The sequence below is a fragment of the Temnothorax nylanderi genome, unplaced genomic scaffold (genome assembly GCF_030848795.1).
Source record: "Temnothorax nylanderi isolate EJ_2023f unplaced genomic scaffold, tnyl_v1.0 TNYL_tig0832_pilon, whole genome shotgun sequence".
Taxonomy (NCBI): Eukaryota; Metazoa; Arthropoda; class Insecta; order Hymenoptera; family Formicidae; genus Temnothorax; species Temnothorax nylanderi.
In genome coordinates this window covers 35,732-53,210 of record NW_027249894.1, presented here as the reverse complement: position 1 = coordinate 53,210, position 17,479 = coordinate 35,732, and the positions used below count along the sequence as shown (strand labels likewise).

Here is a 17,479-nt window from a genome sequence, read left to right as displayed (position 1 = left end):
ATCACGCTTATTTTAAAAAATGGGTTCGCATTGCATATTCAAATATTCGTTGAAAATGGTATTTTATCAATTATCACGTATACCTTGCTATTATATTTTAGAAACAATATGGTAAACACATCACGCGCACACATTTGACTTGTTACGAAAACCGCATTCTCGCAATACAAGGTATCGCATGCAGGCTGCATGCACAGCTCGCTACTCTTACGTCGCAACTAATTAGCGCCACAAAACGCAACAAGTACCTCTTTCCATTTTCACCCTTATTTCAGTTCTCATAAATTCGAAGCCGTAATCGGTTCCTCCGGGGGATGCGAAAACACGAAATTGCTCTCTAAAATGAGCGGCAAATTGTGACGCCAAAATTGAGTTTTAGCTCCGGGTTAATGTGTCATTATCGGCGCCATCGAGATCGGTTCTTCGAGAACAAAAAGCGTCCCCCCTCCCTCTCCCCCTCCCCTCCGTTGGGACAAGAGGCACTTGCCAGTGCGCGTATGGAATGCATATATTTTGAAAGTATATTCAAACTCGGATATCGCTTACGGACTGGGCGAAACGATCATTTCATGTACTTTGAAAATTTATTTTTATTATTTTTAAAAACCCTAGCCTACGTTAATACTCGTCATAAAGAATGTTTTCAATTCGTTTTCAATTTTGAAGCGGATTTTTTTCGAAAAAGATTGCAATGCCATGATATATCTCCGTGAATATCGCTGCACCCCCGTTATTGCTGAATTCAGTTGCTTTCATGTATCTCCAGGGACTGGAACTAATACAACGGCCATTAATCTCGGTTACCAGCCTATTCTTTTACTTTCCCATTAAAATGAACAAACACCATATAATATCAAAACTGGGACCAGTTGCAAGGTGGGTAGGTCGCTTTTTCGGTCATACGTCCGTTTAAATGAGTATAACACGGCCGGCAAACAATGGCTGCGCGGTTTATGCAAGCTACACCCTCCAAAACGGCGCGCATCCGATACGCATATACCCAAACGCGCGCGGCTGTGCTCGGCCCTTAATTTATGGCGGCTTAATGCCAAACAAATAAACTCGCAAATTTACTTCCGGCATGCGTGGCAGTCATGGTCACCGTCGGGGGATAAACATCTCCCTTTTATTAGTTTTCGTGCCCATCGTGGAGGAAAACGTAGACGCGGGGGAATGGAGTGGTTACCTTCTCCCCCTCTGGAGCGCGCGGTGGAGTGCAGTGCGGGAGGAAGGGATAAAGCGCACTTTGCTTTTTCCCTTTTTGCCGGACGCTTTTTGTTGCGCGCGCCACGCTCGAAGGATTTATTGGTGCTGGGTTACCTGTCGGCCCTCTCTCTCTTCCTCCCGTGATAACCGCGCCCGTAACTCCGGTAAGTTTCGGATTATTTCTCTTTTTTTTTTTGCGCGCGCGCGCGCGGGTCACGGTCGCTTTAAGCTCGACCGACTGATAAGGATTTGAAATATTTTGCGCACCGAATCTCGATCATGCATACGATACACGGGGAATCGCAATTATACCGCGAGGACCGATGTCGCTAGCAATGAATCACAGGTGGAATAGGGTGCATATTATTAACCCAATTTCTTTTTTTTTTTGTTCCTCCCTAGGCCATTTTTTTCTCTTGTTGCAATAAGCCGGAATATTACGGATCGTCGGGCAGGGGGACTTAATGCGAGATGGTGTCTGCGAAGATGGTCCACTTCATCCTTTCTGCTATTCTTCTTTTAGAGGGCGGGCTCGGCGAGCGGGCAATCTTCCAGGAGCCTGTTGGACTGAGTTTTGGAAGTTTTACTCACCGGTGCAGCGGTCGGATGATAGTATTGAGGTTGCGGGAAACGTCGGGGTCGGAATCGATGAGACTTCTTGCGCCCAATCGGTGGTTCCAATTAGAAACTTTTTATCATCGTGAGAAACCTGTCAATTCTTAATATTAATTATCTCTGTAATTGTTTCTTTTAAAAGATCGCGCGGTAAATAGCTAATAGTAGCGGCGAAAAAGATGATATATGGTTCGCAAAAAAAGTGCACTATTAGAATTTAGAAATGCGATCGCGTTATGTTAATACTACCTCCGAAAATAGTGCCCCACGTTTCTGAATGCGCCAGGTATAAATTGAGGCACGAAATCCAAAATAACTCGCTCGAAATGTGAACTATGCAACGATAACCGTCGCCGAAAATCTACAAAGGCTATATGGCAAACCTACAAAGAAATTCAATGATGCAAATTTCCAATTCACCGACCAAATCAAAAAAAGCATATTACCGATCGGTGCTCGATCAAACGTCACGTATCTGCGATTTTCTGCAACTAACGTGTTTCTTACAAGCACCAGTTACAAAAAAGCAAAGTATATGTATATATAAGCGACGGTTTTAGAAAGAGCTGCGCGCAAAAAATAGCGAATCACAATTTCAAAATTTCTTTAAAGGGTCCGTCGGAAATTAAGCACGCTTTTCAACCAGTCAATTCAACAGTTATTCATGAAACTTGGATAAATACTCCATCAGTAAACAGAACAAATTAACATTTGATTAAATGTCACCGTTGCTGCAAATTAGGTTACTAAATTAAGTTATTAGTTATTAATTAACAATTTAATAATATAATGATTATTTTATAATATAATGTTATATTTATACTGTTATATCTTAATATATAAAATTACAATAAAACACAAATTAAAGCGTAAATTTATCCAAAACATTATGAATTACCTATTAAAATATGTTACATAAATTTTATTTTTAAATAAGGATGTCTCAAGTTAATTAAATGGCGCGGTTAGGTAATCATTTGATAAAAACTTTTATAAAAGATAATAATTTAATTTTTAATTTTAATCGTCTTTCTTTGCGGATATCTCTTTTCAACATAAATCATTACCGACATCATATAACTTAAAAAGCTTACAGAAAAGCTGTAATAGTCAGTTTTTATTCCTATCTTCCACTCGATTTGCCTAAATACAGAAAGATAGAAGTGCTGAAAAAGACATAGCAAAAATTTTACCTAAATTACGATAAAATGCAAACTTCATTCTTATGATAAATTCTCAAGAAGAAGAAAACATAACACATATTCATACTGCAACTTACTGCCAATTAATACCTACTCCCTCTACAGTAAAAACTCCTATAGTCGTGCGTAAACTAAAATACGTCAAACTAAATTTGTACGCTACTTTATCATTAAGATACTTGTTATGCAGCTCTCGTTGAGCCGGGTGCACGGCACGTATTTTCTCGTCTTCGGATAAATAAACTTCGCTTAATATTCTTGAATACAATTTTTCTTTATTGCGCGTACAAAATAATACGTCCGTCGTTCGGGACGGCTAAACTCTCTCTCTGGGTCATCGTCGATGTACAACGACACCGTGTGGCGAATCGGTACTGCCGAGCTAGTGGATACGAAGCAAGCGCCTCCAGGTGGCATGTGGCGACATCAATTGTTACTAGCAGGGTCTAGTTTCCTTCGCGCGACAGTTCTTGCGCGGTAACCTTTGCGCGGCAGCGCCATCATAACATAAATTTAAATCTTTGCCCGAGAAAAAATGATTAGATATAATCACATATGATTATATAAAATCGACATTAGATATAATTAGATATAAAAAATGGCCCGATATAATTGTATATAATTGTATATAATTATATATAACCACATCGGGCCATTTTTTATATCTAATTATATCTAATGTCGATTTTATATATAATTATATGTGATTATATCTAACATAATAAATATTTTATATATATTAAAAAAGAATTCTGTTAACTTCGATTAAGGAATATAGCATTGATAAATTTAGTGTATATTTTTTCAAAAGCTAGAATCAAAAGTGAAATGATTTACATATAACTTGGCGCTGCTTGGCGTACAGCCAAAACAATACTGTTGCGAGAGATTAAATAATGGCTGATTATAACCATATTTAAATACTCATCTTCGAATCGCGCTACCATAAGAAAACACCGTATAACTTGTAAGACTTACGAGACTTGCCAAAGACAACGACGAACGCGCAAGCTGAGATTATTTAGTAATATTACTAGAAAATAGCTTTTCTTATTAGCATTTCTCAATAATAAAAAATCGATCATTTTTAACTACAAACATATATGTATATAATATGCAGCAGTTAATGAATGTAGGTATAATATGGGATCAGAATTACCGCATATGGGAGACCGGGGCTCGTTGGCACAAGAGGCAAGTTGGCAATGTGTTCCGTTTATGTATTTATAGCGAAAGAAATAATGGAAAAGTTATCACAAAATATCTCTTTTATGATATAGGTACTTTTCCCAAAGTTTTATTTAAATCAAAAAAGTATTACAATAGAAAAAGAGAAAACTCTAATTCAAGAGGTGGCAAATCAAAGTGACGTATTATTAGTTTAAAAAAAAGTTTCTGTTACTATACGACGTACATGTCATTTTGAGGGACAACAGTAATTTATTCATTTATTGTAAGAAAACGATTGAAATCAAACGCATGTATGGGGTATGTTGGCTCATATCAAGGCATGCTTAGCTTGACTTGTTGCTGCCGCGCGCGTGAGACCTGTGTGAGCATGTGATTTGCTACCTACACTGCTAATAGAAGTTAAATATATATTTATATTAATATTTTTATATTGAAGAAAGCCACATCTAAAATAATTTACAATTGTTTTTCTGTAACAGCATTTTGTTATTCGATCATTATAAAATAACTTTAAAAGATACAATCTTTATCAAGAAGTACATATCTGTTACCCGTTCTATTACGTTTTCATTAATTTAACATGGACTTTTGTCGCATAGCCAACTTACCCTACTATCGGGACAAGTTGGCTACAATGCAGCATGTTTGTATTTCACTTATTACAAAGAAACTATACAGTATACAGGAGCGTTCTTGGCATGAAAATGTAGAGAAAGGTTCTCTCTATTATATTAGTACTGTTTAATCATGAAAATTAGTTGTTTAAAAACTCAAATGCCGAAATTGTGAAAACGGTGCCAACAAGCCCCGGTCTCCCCTAATATTCTTATTAAGAAAAAACTTGAATACAAATAGAGAATCTACCATTGAAAGTGAGATTGTACGTACCAGTCAATAGCAGATGTCAAATATCGACAGAAATGTAATTACGATTCAAAGACGTTCTGCGCCATTGATAAATAGAACATTCAAAATCAGGCTTAACAATAGATAATATCGGATATATAAAATAATAAAATTTCCAATGTGACACCGGAAACCTATAATGCAATTAAAAATTTCGCTTTCTGTCCTATTGGTAATTAATCGAGTTCCATACTATCGAAAATCAATAACTGTCATCTGTGTCAAGATCCAATGTCTAATATCGCGTAATATCAATACCCAGTGGTATTAAAAATAAATGGTCGGCAATTTTATTGATGATTACTAATTTCTTGTACTTTCTAACTTTTCAAGATTTATAATTTTTATTGTATTCGCGGAGATCAGTACATGTAACTATAACAGTATCTTTATTTACAGAATATTTATATAAAATAAATATAAATGTAATTTTAGATATCATTGATGATATTATATACAGTGTCAAATATTTTCTTCTAAAGTTAAAAAAAATGAAAATGTATAGGATGATTGTTTAAAATAAAACCCCCTGTATGAGACAAAATATGACAAATAAAAATTTTATTAAAGAAAGTGGCGCAATATAATTCTAGGCATTGGATGGCATTGAATTTTTCAGTGTCTTCCGAGTTGATTCATTGTTGTTTTTAAATCTATTGTTTTATAAAACTTATTCTAATTAGTTTATTTTTCATCAATAGTTTTCATTATAAATTAAGAATATAAAGTAAGATATACTTAATTATTTTAATTATTTTATTGTTTACAAATAAAAATTAATCTTGATTTCATACTGAAATCAAAGAATTTTATTAGCAAAACTATCAAATTTATATTACAAATTATTTCTATCAAATTATATACAAATTATATTCTACCAAAATTCTAAAATAAAATTATATCCTCACAATATTTCTAACCAATTATTTAATTTACTTTAATTTGAAAGCAAAAAAGTATTATTAAAAATTATGTTGAAGTAATACTGCTTTGATACTATTTATAATAATCAATCATCAAACAATGTTTATTTCATAAAATTATAATAAAAATTTCGAACTTCTCATGGATTTTACGTACAATAATTTTATGAAAAATTATATCTACTATAGAAAATTATATATTATAATACTGCTGTGTGTGTGTGGATTTTTCGTAAATACAGTCTGTTCCACAAAAAAGTGTACGGCCTTAATTTTTTTTTAATACAAAGTATAAGAAGTGACGCTAAGTACTAAACTCTTACCGTCTATCACTTGCGCTATGCAATAACTTTTAAACTCTTAAACGGATTTTATTAATCCATATGGATCTTTAAACCTTAACTTTCCATTAAACAGGCAATCCACCTCTTAAACGAGGCATACGCGGGATGAAGGCCGAGCCGGAATTGAACCACGGACCTTTGAGTTAAGGCCATTGCACGTAACAATGTTTTAGTTGTAATCGTAAGGCCGTAAGAAAATAGACCAATCACAGTCGATTATTCTTCTCGCGCTTGAAGAATAATCGAGTGTGACTAGTCTATTTTACGGCCTTACGATTAAAACTAAAACTTTGTCACGTGCAATGGCCTTTACTAATCACTCGCGAAGCCACGGAGTCAGAGCCACCGCACAAGACTCTCGTATGGTCACGTAGCGTAACGTAACGTAGATCAACGCACAAGAAACGTATAACGCCGTAACGGCCGTAACCAATACGTTTCTTATACGTTGGCTCACGTTACGTTACGCTACGTGACCATACGAGAGTCTTGTGCGGTGGCTCTCACGCGTTATCCCCGTACGGCCTTTAATTCAAGACGGATGACCGTAGCGTCATCTACTTCATAACGTTGGAAAGCTTGAAGCGTGTCTGTTTGCATAGTATATGTTTTGTCGGTCCGAGCGTTATTTTTTGTTACAGTAGAAATTTTCAAAATGAGCAAAGGCAGTTACAAAGCAGTAGTGTTTTCAGTTTTGCATGCATAAGGATCATTAACGTATGCTCAGACTTCAAGATTGTTTAGAAAGTCAAAGTCATTTGTTCAGAAGTGGATGGAACAGTACAAAGAAGCAAGGAATGTTGACGACCTGCCAGAGAGGGGTTTAACCCGTATGACGACGCCGAGATAGGACACAACGATCACCCCTCTGTTTGAACGAAACCCCTACGCTAACATTGCGCCAAGCTCGGGATCAGCTTCGCGTGAGAAGGGTATAAATGTTGAGATAAACACCATCAGACGTCGTTTACAAGAATCGAAGGTAAAATATCGTTCTACAATCCAAAAACCCTTTCTCACGCGAGAAAACATGCCACAAAGACGACTGGTATGGACTCATAAAAATTTGGGTACAGTTTGGAACAATGTAATTTTTATGGCTGAAGCTCGACTTTTCGATCACTTAATAGTCCTGGTCAGTCCCGAATAATAGGATCATCCAGCGAAGAATTAGGCATCTATGTTTGGAGATTTTCTGTAAGCGTGGTTTTGGCTGCTTCTTATATACTTATTTACTCCGATAAACTTTACTAATTTAGTGATAATATTTACTGAAAAAATGCGCAATATTTATCAGAAATGTTTGTTGACATCTGCTAAGAAATTTTATGAGAAAAATAGAGACAATCAAGCTTCAGGAACGACAACGACTCCAAACATCGGAGTCGCCTTTACACAGAGTGTAAAGCTGAAAATGGCATCACCACAATGAATTGGCCTGAATCGTCTCGAGATACGAATCCAATTGAGAATGTGTGTCCTACATATATAAAGCATAAACTTAGAGGGAAACCTATCTTTTCTCACAAGCAGCTGTCGACTAGGATCAGGAAGCTATGGCGCTCTCTACTACGTGAATATGCTCAAAAACTTATAGTCGAAAGCATGCCAAGAAAGGTGTCAAAAGCAATAATTGACACTAGGAGGCGACTAGACCCATTACTAGATAATTATATGTAATATTTTTTTAAGTCTACTTTGATGTATTAAAGTCCTTTTTTCCCTAGATTGTGTATTCTCGACATTGCTGCCGTACACTTTATTCTTGTGGAATGGACTGTAGGATCAAGAGACACGGTAGTATCTCGCACCAATTTCACACGCAGCGAAGTGCGCGTGGAACGGCGCGGCGAGACCGCGAGACGCTTGTGGCTCTATTTGCGCGAGTCTCTCACAATCAGATAAACGAAGCTCACATTTTCATGTTTCAGCATTGGTTGAAATGATTGAGTTCTAATCAGTCTCAATCAAGCTAGGATTTAAATTATATAATAAAAGTGTTTCTAGTTTTTTTTCCGTACCCTAAACGAACGGAGATATCACGACGCAAAGTCCAAATGTATTTTTAGGTAAGAAACATCCACGTTGTCGTCAAACAATGGATATATTTTGTGATTCAGTACGTTGTTTTTGTAGAAGAAACAAGGTCGTAACCATTTATTTTGTCAATGCATTTACTCCCAAAATGCGTCCAAGCTTTTGATAGGTACTGTACATTATGCGGAGTTATTTCAGATAATAATAAATTTATACATTCTATAGAAAACATTTACTTTATAATCATAAGAGAAGTTTTTCATAAATAGGTACGTGTCTAATAATAAAACTTATTTCCTTACGCTGCGCGCAATAGAATAACTACTTCGTTCACAGATGACGATGTGAACAGGAAGCACAGTAATTTAAATTTCCTCACGTTCTCTACGAAATGCCTTTGAAGCACGCGTGAAAGTAACGCGGGTTTACACGGTTTTCATTCGCCTTACGATTGACGGATTAATTTCATCCTAAGAAATTCTTTATTGTTATTTAAATAAGAAGCCATTTCCGCAAAGATCGACTGATATTATCATATGCTACATAGACTTCGTTGATTAAAGCAAATAATCAAAACTATATCGCAATAATAGAACTCTGTTGCTACTTCAAAGCAGTGATGGGGGATCGTGGGAATTTCTCGCGATTTCTCGCGCACGCGCATTGAGCTACATACCACCCTAGGGGAAAAGATTCATGATTGACCTCCAGGGCCCCCAACACTGCGCCTAGATCCGAGATCCGTCATTGGAAATGGCTGTTACGTCACTTCACGCATGCGCGTAATGGCTCCCGTCTGAGAGAAAATCCCACGATCCCCCATCACTGCTTCAAAGTGACAGCTCAAATATACCTTGAATAATAATGTTTGTTTCACAACATGTTTGACTGATTGCGTATCACAATTATAAGTAGAAATGATATAAAGTTTATTTTGACGTAGAACTACGTCTTTCCCGGAGGGGAGGGGGTAACTTCGGGTGCACGACTGCAACGTTTTCTTGCAACGTTTTCTTGCAACGTTTTCTTGCAACGTTTTCTTGCAACATTTTCCGCGAACTACTCATTTGTTAATAGACCGAATTTTAAAGAATTATATATGAAACAGAGGTAGAATTTTCCGGGAATGGCGGTGGTGGGGTTATTCTTGCAACGTTTTCTTGCAACGTTTTCCGCGAACTACTCATTTGTTAATAGACCGAATTTTAAAGAATTATATATGAAACAGGAGTAGAATTTTCCGGGAATGGCGGTGGTGGGGTTAATTTTTCGATACCGATTTTTTTTAAACCGGTTGCGTAGTTCTTTGTTATATTTTAGAAAATAATAATCGTAGAGTAATAACTAAGTTGTCATTTGATAGCTTATATAGTCTCATTTTCTCTCTAAAGTCTATAAAGTCTCCAAAAGGGGTTACCGATTTTTTTCTTGCAACGTTTTCCGCGAATTACTTATTTGTTAATAGACTGAATTTTAAAGAATTATATATGAAACAGGGGTAGAATTTTCTGGGAATGGCGGTGGTGGGGTTAATTTTTCGATACCGATTTTTTTTAAACCGGTTGCGTATTTTTAGTTTTCGATGCCAATTTTAGTAAAATTGTTAATAATGAAGGGGTTATCGATTTTTATCTAAAAAAGATAGAAATCGGTAACCCCTTTTGGAGACTTTATAGACTTTAGAGAGAAAATGAGACTATATAAGCTATCGAATGACAACTTATGGGTTAATTTTTCGATACGGGTTAATACGGGTTAATTTTTCGATACCGATTTTTTTTAAACCGGTTGTGTACTTTTTTGTTATATTTTCGAAAATAATCGTAGAGTAATAAATAAGTTGTCATTAGTGTTAAGTATAAATTTCTTGCAGAAATCGGTAACCCCTTCCCCGATTCTCGCCAAAGTAAATCGGTTACTTTTTCAACGATCTTCGCCAAATTCAATACCAACCTTTTTTTAATGATGATATATAAGAATACATGTATAACTTATACTTTATTTAAGCATAAATCGGTATCCTCTTTACACTATTTTTATTAAACCAGTACTAAAATTTTTTTAGAAAACAAAGCTAAATTTTAAAAAATAAACGGGCACAGTAACAACTGTGCCGCAAACAACGTAGAACTACGTCAACTGTCACTATTTCATGTTAAAGTATTCAGCGAAGGAAAGTAGACGTAGGGCTACGTCAACTGTCTTTCGCTAAATAATAGTGACAGTTGACGTAGCCCTACGTCTACTTTCCTTCGCTGAATACTTTAACATGAAATAGTGACAGTTGACGTAGTTCTACGTTGTTTGCGGCACAGTTGTTACTGTGCCCGTTTTTATTAGTAAATTTTTATTTATTACGTTACTTCTGTTACATTAAAATTTCTTCGGAAATCATAATACAAGGAATCAGATATTAAAGCTCTAATTTGAAATATATTGCGCTATAATTAAAAATTCAGAAATGATGCAAAAGAATTGATAAACAATAAATTATTATATTTGTTAAAATTTACAAATATACAATGATAATAAAAAATGGTAAAAAATTTAGGTACATTAAAAAGAACTTTTGCAATTATTGTAGCATTTAATTAATTCTTCATTATTTTATTAGACAAATATTACTTAATATTGTGAATGGTTATTAAAAATGATAGTAAACTGGAAATAAATTGTAATAAAATTATTATTAACTTGAACTTAATTATTACAAAGATCGAATTTATATATTAAAACCAGTAATTTTATCTTTTTTTACTCCCGCGACTGCTGCTAACCGAAAGGTTGTTAACCATCAATAACTTCCATAAATATCGATCAGTACTGCCATCTACAGTGAAATTGTCATAATTGCAAATACGCTCCAATTTTACCAAAAGGATAAAAAAGAATTACAGCTTAATAATTTTTATCTTATTGTATGTACAGGGTGTTGCAGTGACATATAGGTCAGTATGGCAAGTTGCCCATTCGTGCAGACGCGCATGGTCATTCACAGCTGCATTCACTTTGACGCATTATATATGAGTGATTATAATGTGCCGAAGCCTACGTAGCTGTGAACGACCATGTGCGCCTGCACGAATTTGCAACCCGTCATGCTGACCTGTATGTCGGTGTAACAACCGGTACAATATCCATATTTTTTTGTATTGCTTTTTAAGAATAATATAAAAAAAATATTGAGTTAAAGTAAAATCACACAATTAAATATTACGAAATCAACCATTATTTTGTATGTCATTCAAATATTTTTTATTATTTAAGCAACTCTTGATTTCTTTAAACATTGCACGAACAAAGCAATTAAATCAAGTTTTTACATGCATATTATAGAAAAATTTTTTCTTCTACTGTTTTCATGGCTTTAAATTTAATAAATTCAATATAAATATATATTACATAAGTATATAAATCTATCACTTCAATTATCAGACATGATAATATATGAAACTTAGATATAGTAAAAATAATTAAAAACTACTTTATATTTCAATATTTTTATAATGTTTTCTTCTTTGAAGTGCATTGATAAACTCACAACAACTTAATATATGACTAAATTACCATGTAACAATTATTTATAAATAATTTCTTATGATTAATTGTATATGTATGAAGTCTATACATTGTTCTTATTCAAAAACAATATCAAGTATTTTTATTACAAATATAAACTATATGATTGTGTAATTTTATATTTATCTTGCTTAATTTTATATTTATCTTAAAAATCGATCATTTTTATTACAATTTTCATTTGTCATATTATATGAAATAATCAATGAAGTGATATACATATATATATTTTGTGATGTTTAATACATCGATATTTTCAATATTTTGCCTTTATTCGCACCATGTTTAATACCATAAATTATCGTTAACGCCCGTCTTTCGGGAGAGACGTTAAACCGTTGGTCCAAAGGAAATAGATGAGTGGGATAGGGTTGGGTATGTCCCTTCAAAAACGCCGTAAGATACTAGACTGTGAACCCTACGGCGATATACAGTAAATAATAGTTTACGAGTTATCGTTAACGCGGTTAATATGTAAATCTTTAAATATTGATTAATATTTTTACAAAATTATATTTAGAAAACTGAAATAAAAAATTTATTAAGTATTAAATATAAACAAATGTTATCGTTGGTAAACATTAGAACATAAAATAAACAAAATCACATTAAAAAATTTAATATAATAATATCCATTAAATAACATATATATTATATACATTATATAAAATGTTTTTAATCAATTGCAAATACGTTGTAACAGTAGCGCATTTATGGGCTTTTGGGACTGGCGCCTTAAGCCCGTATCAGACTACCGACTGCAAAGGCCGACCGACTGCCGACTCGAAAAATAGACTCCAATCTAAACGCGAGTTGGCCGATTCAGTCAGTCGGCGCCTCGTTGTGATTGGCTAGATGTAAGTCGGCAGTCGCGATCGGCAGTCGGATCGGCCTTCGCAGTCGGTAGTCTGATACGGGTGATACGGGCTTTAGGATGTCGAAGCGCCTGGGACACTACTTAAAAAAAAAATAAAGAAATTATGTAAATAAGTCCTTGAAAAAACAACGGCAAGCTACAAGCATCATTCGGAAACATTTGGATTTTCTGAATAAGCTACAACTCTATTCTGAATTTGAAAATAATAATCAACTGAGTTTTCGCAAAAATTTTAGTGAAAATATACATATAATTGCGATCTGGAGGACGAATTCATTGAAGAAATCATTCAATTTAAGTTCTTTATTCAGAATATATGAAGAATTTCCTTCCGATATTCCACTTCCAATATTATATTTAAAATTAATATATAAAAATAAAATTCAAGCTACTTTCCCGAACGTCGAAGTGATAATAAGATCATAGGTTTGCCACCTGTGTGAAGTTAGCACCCCATTTTTGAAATTTTGAAATTCTAAAAGTTGTTCCGAGTTGTTCTAATTGTTCCAGAAGATCAAATTTTTAAAATAAAAATGTTCGCGGAAAGTTAATAAAAACAATTTTCTGACCCGGCACCCCATTTTTCGAAAATTGAACTTTTCAAGGTTGTTTCAGGTTGTTCTAGTTGTTCTAAACATTGTTCCAAAGTATTAGTTTTATTGGTCAAAAACTTTAAGAGATATTGAAAAAAGAAAAATTTTGGAAATAACAGTTTTTGGCCATTTATTCGTAAACAAAATGACTTACAAAACTGTCGATTTAGAACATATTTATAACCGCGTAGAACAACTTAGAACAAAATTTTTAAGACCAGAACAAGAACACTAAAGGGCACTTTACTTTTCATCAAAAAAATTTATTTTTCGAATTTCTTGATTAAAAATCTTGTTCTACGCTTTCCGCGTTAAAACTATCGTGTTCTCCACTAGAACAACTCAGAACAAAATTTTTAAGACCAGAACAAAAACCTAAAGGATACTTTACTCTTCATCGGAAATATTATTTTTCGTTTTTCTTGGTTAAAAATCTTGTTCTAGGCTTCCCGCGTTAAAACTATCGTGTTCTCGACTAGAACAACTCAGAACAAATTTTTTAAAACCAGAACAAAAACCTAAAGGGTACTTTACTCTTCATCGGAAATATTATTTTTCGATTTTCTTGGTTAAAAATCTTATTCCAGGTGTCCCGTTTTAAAACTATCGTGTTCTCCATTAGAACAACTCAGAACAAAATTCTTAAGACCAGAACAAGAACCTAAAAGGTACTTTACTCTTCATCGGAAATATTATTTTTCGATTTTCTTGGTTAAAAATCTTGTTCCAGGCTTCCCGTTTTAAAACTATCGTGTTCTCCATTAGAACAAATCAGAACAAAAACTGTTATTTCCAAAATTTTTCTTTTTTCAATATCTCTTTTGTTTTGGACCAATAAAACTAATATTTTGAAACAATGTTTAGAACAACTAGAACAACCTGGAACAATCTTGAAAAGTTCGATTTTCGAAAAACGGGTGCCAGGTCAGAAAATTGTTTTTATTAATTTCCTGCGAACATTTTTATTTTAAAAATTTGATCTTCTGAAACAATTTAGAACAAGTCTAGAACAACCCGGAACAACTTTTAGAATTTCAAAATTTCAAAAATGGGGTACTAACTTCACACAGCTATCTTTGCCTAGCTTTAACGAATAGTAGAGGCGAACGATCATTTTCGGCACTAAAGAGAGTGAAGTGCTTTTAGGTCAACATTTAGATTTAGATCAACATTTAGGCCTAGTAAGAAGCTAAACAACTTCTCTGTTTTGAATATTGACTTTTCGAATTCTTGCAAAGAATTGAAGTTTTCAGCAAAAATCAATTTCGTTAATGCAATAAAAATATTTTTGGAGAAAAAAGCTGTAAAGTGATTTTATTTAAAAAAATGTTCTATTTTTTAAATTTTTTAATTAAATCCTTGTTTCTATGTGAAACATTTGTCTAAACGTGTTTTAGTAGTTTAATAGATACTAAAAATGTTACTTAATTATTTGCTAATATTTATATTTATTTAGAGGGAGAAGGGGGGGCTAGATTGCGATGTTCAAAGATCACAAGTCCCTGGGCGCTTATAAACGCGGCCTTGCATTGTAACCTACTGTAATTAAATAATTTTTAATTAGAATCGAATATTTCATAATTAATAGAATATTTTTTATTCCATAAGATTCTGGAATTTCTAATTCAATTTAGATCAAAATAAAATAAACATTAAGTATGTTATATTTGTAGCGATCAAATGACGTTTGACATAAGAAATGATCAATACAAAAGAGTATATGCAGAGATAATAACGACATATGACAAAAATGAGAAATTGTAAATCAGTAGGTGCTCAAGCTAACAAAATTTTAGTTAATAAATTTAATCAACTTTAGTCACAAATGACACTCGATTACCCACATCGCCAATTGGCTAATTCAATATAGGACCTTCTGATTGGTTGATCCGTTGGAAAAATCTAAGTACCAAGTGCTATGAGTGGCTATAGTCAATCACAAGGTGTAGTCAAACGGAACGGCTCCTGGATGTCACTCATATAAATAGACTAAGCATTCATATGATGACAATATTGAAGGTTCAAAGATGCATGAGCAGATACTCTCATTTTGTTAGATAATACGTTAAATAGGTATGAGAATAGATAGAGAGAATGGACGAATATGTGTAAGAGACTGCAGAGTGGATGAGTGAGTGGAAGTGTATGTGAGAGAGAGACAGAGGAATAAGAGAGGGAAAGAAAAAGGAAAAAAGGGAAAGAGGAAGAGAAGGTGAAAGAGAGAAAGGGAAGGAAGGAGGCAGAGAGAAAGAAAAGGAGGAAGAGAAGGGAGGGAAAAGAGGGTGAGAGAGAGAGGGGATGTTTCTTTCTAAGAGCATGGAAATTTTGACTGCTTCTGTTCTCCCTTTCTCCCCACCAATTGTACAATCGGATAAGGAAAGCATCTGACTCGCTACTGTAGGTACTCTTATACTAAATATTATTTTCATTACCGACCTATAGTATGGCCTGCACGATCCCTACTTTACTTGCATACGAAACACGGTCCTTAAATAAAAGTGAGATAACAAATAACCGAAGACTATCTCTGTCTCTATCTATGAATTTGATTGGTTAAGGTAGTCCTTTCGTGAGAACAAGTATTAGATAGGTACCTAAATTTGATATATGTTAAATATACCTACAGTAATAAGGGGCATGTGTACGAAAAATCAGGTGAGGTTACCGACACTTTACAAGAAATAAGTCAATCTAAATGTGCGTTCGCGGAGCGTGCTATTGTCATTCTATCCTTGTTTACATTTAATGAACGAGAAAGATAGAATGATGCAAATCGCCACGGCCGAGGTTTTCAACGAATAATACATGTACTTAGCGATCAGATGAATACATTATTCATGTCTTAAAATATTCCCTGAAGTTTCCGGATTTCGTACGTACCTTGAAAATAAGGGCTTGCCGAATGTTTTGCTCTGATATATAAGGTTAAATAAGTAGTGGATCCAATCGCATATTGCTTTACTCGTGGCTGCGACGGCTGCGTTCGGAAACGTCATCTGAGCGCACACGAGCACACTCCCCTCTCCTTCTATCTCAGCAAGTTACAAGGAGAAGGGAGCACACCCGAGTGATGCTTGAGATGCTTCCGAACGCAGCCCGTACTGTCATGCCTGACCTAACCTAAAACGAGTCCAACCGCACTATTATTGTGATATTTTTTTAATTAGTAAATAATTAAATACGATTAAATCGTGCGTGTAAAATCATGTTATATTATTATAATTATTGGGATGTTGTGTAATGTTTGTCAATATGTTTGTTTTCAATTACCTCATGACGGACTGTTACTTGACTAGCTGTGTCGGCGAAAGGACTACCTTAATACAATATTCGATCGCTCAGAAACGTAACTGCCAAAGTGTGGTATAGTATACTTCGTTCCCTTTGCCATATGATTAACTGTGACAAAAAATCTAAGAGAAAAAAATTTGTTTTGTCCAAAAATCAATAAAACATACTTTTGCATTAAACAAATATGTCATTATTATGCTTATTTAATTTTCACTGAAAAATATTTGCATGGGGCTTTGCAAATAGATGTTACGATCCTGACTAGAAAAAAGACATATAGGCCGATATTCATAGTTAGATCTTATTTCAAGACCGTCTTAAGTACAATCTTAAGATGTCGTGAACCAATCACAGATCCGTATTAGCATCTTAAGACATTACTTAAGACGGTCTTGAAATAAGATCTGACTATAAATATCGGCCATAAAGTCCATAATCGCCTGGGAGTCGATTACGGTTCTTGAAACGAGGTGAAAATTACAAAAGTGAACAGATTCACTAGATTTCAACCAATGAAATCATAGATACGCTAGTGAATTTCCTCACTTTTGTAATTTTTACCTCGTTTCAAGAACCGTAATCAACCCTCTGCTGTCCTTCTTGCATATTATAAACACGCTTTAAGTTGCATCACGCATACGCATCACGAGTCCATACTATAGTACAGATGATATAATAAAACACTATAGGTCGATGATTTTCATGCCAATTAAAA

General features: G+C 34.3%; 1 long non-coding RNA gene across 1 annotated transcript; it reads right to left on the bottom strand.

Annotated features, from left to right (window-relative positions):
- Nucleotides 1-1,406: 1,406 nt before the first annotated feature.
- On the bottom strand, nucleotides 1,407-16,806 carry LOC139785576 (uncharacterized). The gene is made up of 3 exons (XR_011722001.1): nucleotides 16,744-16,806; nucleotides 16,354-16,593; nucleotides 1,407-1,915 (listed from the first exon to the last, which is right to left on the bottom strand). It is a non-coding gene; the product is annotated as an uncharacterized lncRNA (long non-coding RNA).
- Between the last annotated feature and the right edge of the window lie 673 nt (nucleotides 16,807-17,479).